The following is a 6,000-nucleotide window of genomic DNA, read 5'->3' as shown; positions in this document are numbered from 1 at the left end:
ACAACCCCCCATGCGGGGAAGTGTGATAGGGGGGTGGGGTAATTGTTATCACTTGAAATCCTTGACCAATCGCTAATGAATTTGCATAAAGAGGTTAAAAATGGTGTCCCAATAAAGCTATATTTTTTTCGTAGATCTAAAATAATATCTTCGTGTGGTCACACTTACCCCCAAAATGAAGGGCAAGTGTGATAGGGGGGGGGGGGTAATTGTGATCACTTGAAATCCTTGACCAATCGCAATAAATTTGCATACAGAGGGTAAAAATGGTGTCGCAATAAAGCTATATTTTTTTCGTAGATCCAAAATAATATCTTCGTGTGGTCACACTTACCCCCAAAATGCGGGGCAAGTGTGATAGGAAGGTTAGTTAATTGTGATCTTGTGAAATCCTTGATCAATCGCAATGAAATTGAATACAGCGGATAAATATGGTGTCCCAAAAAAGCTCAATTTTTTTCATAGCCGTAAAATAATATCTTCGTGTGGTCACACTTACTCCGCACCGCAAATTTTGAAAGACTTTTTTCAGATAAAATTTTGAAAACCTCAAAATTTTAGCAAAAACACCAAATTTTCCTAGCAGGTAAAAGGTTAAGCAGACTACAAAATACCTAAATTTAAAATCGGTTTGTCAGTTAGAAAAAAAATTACAGAACTTTTCTTTTGGGCATAAAATCTCTAAACACGAGTAGAAGAGTATAACATTTTTTCAACTAAAATTTTTAAAAACGAAATTTAATTCAAATTAATATTGAAAATATACAAAATGTGTAGAATTAAGTATATTTCAATATCCATTCATCAAATATTATGTTATAATATTATTTGGGGAAATAATAAGGGGTGATCATACTTACCTCCATTGACCCTATATCTGTAAACAGTTTGAGAACTCGCTCGAGCTCAGAAAGCTTCCACCAGCACCTAACGCAAAGTTCATTTTCAACCCCAAAGAAACCAGCTGGCAGATCGAGAGCTATACAATCCTGATAAAACCACCCGGATTTAGCCGGATAAATTCACATTAAAAAAATCCACATTAAAACTAAGTTTATTTTAAATCTCAAAACTGAAGATTTCGAGTACGTATTATATGTTTTAAGAAAACTAGATTACACTATATTATAAATCCTTGCAAAGCCAGAAATCCGTCACAGGATTGATGAGCGACAAAAGGGTGAAGTTAGTCTAACTTTGGACAGGGCAGCCGAGAGTGGCTGCGGGCCCTAGTAAAATATAATTCCGGGCCCCAAGGCAACAGTTACTTACTGGAGATTGCTTTACTTTTTCGGAGGGAAACCCAGAAGAAGTATACCTCGTTGGTTCAAACACGGGGAACTAAATTTCAAACGTTTCCCTTAGTTGCAGCCCTCTTTCTGATTCAATCCTAATAGACAGATTAAGTCAAGAACTTGTAGAAGTGTAGACGTTCATCAGTGCAGCTTAGGACAAAAAAAAATATTCTAGATGATGCGGTCGCAAAATTAAAAAAAAGAGCGTATCTGTTGCGATTCACTTCAAACTGTTTTTGGTAGTGTAGTATTGAGATGATTGATAAATATTTAACGCATTATTAAAGTTATAAAATAATTTCTAATACGCGAAAAGGTAGAAACGTCCATAATAAAAGGGGGCAAAAAAGCTAAATCCTAACAAAATTAAAGAAATGAAATAAGTTCAAAAACGTATAGAGCTATTCAATTAAACACTAAATCTAGGTTAATCCCCGGCAGTCCTTTGATAAGTTATCATTACGCAGATACCGTGTCTTTAGGTCGGGGACGGGTACAGTGTCTGGTCTAACCGTCTAGGTTGTTTCGGATAAGGCGTAGTACTGAAACCATTGGAAGGAGTGAGGTAATTACGCTACACTGTTGAAATGATGTTTTTCTAATACTTACTTTAAATAGTTCTAAACTAGGGAAATATGTTGAATTGAGATTACAAAAGTATAAATATAGCTTGTAAGTTGGAAAATGAGACGGTCGTGTAGAGCTTCTCAATTGGAAATAGAATGTATGTTAATCCAGGTTAGAAGTATGTAAGGTTATCATTGCGCAGAGGCATTGTCGTAACCAATGAGGTGTAACCGAGGTGCGACTATTGCTAGTTGAAAACTTAACCCAATACCCGGCCGAGACGACGCGAAATATCGTCGGCTATGGCAATTTTTGACGGCCTTACGGGGCTTCATGAAATATACAAAAACAAACATACCGATACAGTATAGCTTAATTGTATCAGCAAAAGTATTTACTTTACGAAAACATGTTTAACCAGAATACTGCTGTTGGCTCGCGTTGCTTGAAGGGCATTAATTACAAACTAAATATTTTAAATAATATAAATAAGAGTACCATTAACATATTTAATCGTTAATATAAGAATTTTAAATATCATTAAAAATCATAAAATCATTAATTTATAAAATATATATATATTTTTTAATATTCTGAAGATTTATTCACTTTAAGCACCTAAACAAAGTTACATAGAATGTTATGGTGAACCAAAATAAAATAAATTAGCACAAGGTTGCCAGGTAATCGGCAAGCGAAGCACCCGGGGGGAACGAGTTAAGAACTGATGCTGCGTTCCCTCTTTGAACCGCAATAGCAATTCTTTGCGTGAGAAATTCCACCTATCGCGGCTCGCCGGTAACCTCACGAATTTGACGCCCGATGGCATGTATCAACGCCACACCGTCCCGACCGAAGGAGCCGAGGGTTTCGATGGCGACGGCCTTAACCATGTATTTGACTTTCTTTTTTTGTTCAGCCTGGGTAGCCGCCCAGAGGGGGGCTGAGGAAGAAGAGGACGCTAGAGGGTCGGTACAGGTGAAGTCCCAGACGAGGGATTTCCCGCCCGACCAAGGGACCAGGGTTAATCCATCTGGGCGTTTTCCGTCATCACGCGAAAGACCCGGCGGATCTAGGGTGCACGGAACTCCAGCGGAGACCGGGGTGCGTTTTAAAATGTCGTTCACAGCACCGTGACGGGAAAGCCGACCCGTGCTACGCTTACAGCTAAGACCATGGGTGCCGAAAGAGTCAACAGCACTTCCACAATTACACGAATGCGGCACACAGATGCGGGCACCCAGGCAAAGGCCGACGGCGATTCCAAATGAATCCTCGTTTAAGAGGGTGCCAAGAGACGGCGAGGGGAGCGCGTTCAACCAGCATCCCGACTCCTTAGATTTTACAGAGTGCAGTCTTGCCTTGTCCCTATCAGTGGCAGCGCAGTCCCACAGGAAAGCGGATGACCAATAATTAAGTGGAATAATAAAATGGAACATGAATTGTCCCGCAATGGATTGGGTGGGGGATTCTAGTGAAATGTTAAAAGGGTCATTATGCTAATCGTTGGTGGCGCTTTTTGAAAATTTCAGTTGGTGCTTCGCAAGGATTTTGGGCAGTGATATTTTTCCAGAAAAGAAAATATTCGAGTATATTTTACCATTGAGATCAAAAATCTTTAAACTTACAGAAAAATCGCAGCTTTTGAAGAAGTTAAATATACAGCTAGATGCATAAAAAGATTTCGTTTCAGAGAAGAAGTTAGCTGGTAAATACATCATTTTTGTATTTATTTTTGATTACCTCTACTTAGTTTAGAAAACCGGTACGTTGACTTAAGTGTAATTACTAATAAAAATGCCAATAAGCTTTATAAGTTATGCCGTATTTTAATTAAAAGGCATTAATATGTAAATCAATATGTAAATATTGTTTTTACTCAAAATGAATTTCTTTAAGTACTAGTATCTGACTTTGGAACTATGGTTGTGAACTGTTTTCCTAATAAAATCAAAGCAGTACTAGTCTGATTTCTATATGGTTTTACAGTTGGTAGAAAATAGGCCTGCCATATATTCTTTGCCGGAAATAACAGACTTGGAAAAGTGTTTAATATATAATTTTGAAATTCCTTTCAACCTCTTTTTGTGAATTATTATTTCCCATTTAATTAGGGATGTTTTGATATTTTATCGGTTTAAAAATGGACGTCAGTGCCTGCTTGCTTCTTCCACCATTCCTTTTCAAGGAAGATCCAACCTTTCTCTTTATTTTCAGCGTAAGCTGTTCAATTAATTTCATTTAACAGTTAGAAGTGAACAAACTTCTGATATAGGAACCAACTGAAGATCATGAGAATTCAGTTTTGCTTTTGCAAGGAGAAGAATATTTGGAAAAACCAACAAAAATGTTGTTGGAAACAGAGATTTTCAACGCCGGAAGTGTAGTTAAAGGCTTTGTTCTTATTTTCATTTCATATTATGTTTTCGGGATTGTGTATAGCCCCAAACTACGAAAAACATTCACATTTGTTCAAAAAGTGATTTTGAAAAATCAGCCTTCGCTTTATAAAATTACAGTACCTGTAAAAAATGTCGTAAGCAAGCTTTCTGTTTAGTTGTTTGGTATTTACCTGGAAATAAATTCAATTTATAAGCATTTGGTGTTTTTTGGATTTCGATATAGTTTTTAGGTCCTATCCTGGGTAAGAAAGGGAAAAACAAGGTTTATTTTACCCCAAAAATGGTTCTAATAAATACCTTATGGTATGAAAGTATATCATAATAAGTAAACTAAAATGCCTTGTGAGGAGGTTAATTTTAATCCCGAAAGAGTCCCAATAAATACCCAAAAGTAGTATGGGCAAGAACCATAAGTAGGAAATATAAAAACCTCTTGAGGCACTAAGAAGGTCTCAAGAAGGTTCTTTAATCCTCCAAAAAGGTTCTTATAAATACCTTATGGTATGGAAATATATCATAATAAGTAAACTAAAATGCCTTGCGTAGGATTACATAGTTCCTAAAAAGGTTTAATTTAACTCTGAAAAAGGAGCGATATAAAACCTTAAAATGGTATTTAAAGACCATAAATGGTTCGCCTGAAAACCGTTTTAGGAAATGAAATATTACCCAAAAGGTTAAATTTAATCCCGAAAATATACTAATAAATACCTACAAATAGTATGGACACGCACCATAAATAGGAAATATAAAAACCTCTTTATGTACTAAGAAGGTCCCAAGAAGGTTTTTTAACTCTCCAAATATGGGATTATTTAATACCACGAGGTATACCAAAATACCTTACCAATGAGGTATTTTCCAGTACCAATATAAAAAGGTTTATTTTCATACTCTAAAAGGTAGCTATGTGGATGCATTCGAATATACCTTTGTGGGTATGAAAAGCTACTTTTATTTTTAACAGTGTACAGTTTTATTTATTTTTCTGGGAAATTACTTTGGTGTACCATGACGTCGATTTATAATCTTAAATCTTGTTTAACAGTCACAAAGGTTACTCATATCGCCGTAGTGCGGAAATGGTACAGTTAATATAATAGAGAAAGAAGCCTTCTATGGCCCGATAAAAGTTTCTTTGCAAAGAGATATCGCATCGCTCTCTGTAGCCCCTTTTTGGCGAGGCGAAATTCCACTTTCGTTTAGCGTTGTTATTATTATCACACAGTTCGATAAACCTCTCGATTTTCTCCGAACTATGATTTTAATCGCGTACTATATAATACTCTTTTTGCGATAATTTAATTAATTTCCGATATTTGGGCGATAATTAAAGAAGTTTTGGAACGTACCTTTTTGTTCACTTTAGAATGTAATATTATGCCAATATATAAATTTAAAATTTGCGTGTCACGGCCAACTATGGCCAAATGCTACCACACTATAGCGAGTAATCAAAGTTGCCCGTACTCTAATAAAATTTCATTTTTGTGCATATATACCCCCTAAGCAAGGCCCTAAGGAGGATGCTGACCGCCACCTGATGACGTAACCTTCGTATTTTTAAACGCTCGTATCTCATTTACATGTTATCGACGTTAGTTTATCGTCTATCAATTTGAAGGAAATAATATACTCTACAACATCGGTATGCATATTTTCGATAGGACTAACGGTAATTGCTATATACAAACACAAAATTCTGATGACGTCATCAGGGGGTCAGCCACCACCGA

The 6,000-nt window shown here is 36.3% G+C and overlaps 1 non-coding gene across 1 annotated transcript; it reads left to right on the top strand.

The window, feature by feature from the left end:
* The first annotated feature begins 2,052 nt into the window (after window positions 1-2,052).
* Window positions 2,053-2,192, top strand: LOC149925247 (U4 spliceosomal RNA). The gene has a single exon (XR_016477132.1). It is a non-coding gene; the product is annotated as a U4 spliceosomal RNA (small nuclear RNA).
* The last annotated feature ends 3,808 nt before the right edge of the window (window positions 2,193-6,000 follow it).

This window comes from Leiobunum rupestre, chromosome 10, assembly GCF_980474605.1.
Source record: "Leiobunum rupestre chromosome 10, qqLeiRupe1.1.hap1, whole genome shotgun sequence".
Classification (NCBI taxonomy): Eukaryota; Metazoa; Arthropoda; class Arachnida; order Opiliones; family Sclerosomatidae; genus Leiobunum; species Leiobunum rupestre.
Note: the sequence above shows the minus strand (reverse complement) of the source record. Positions and strands in the feature narration are given on the sequence as shown.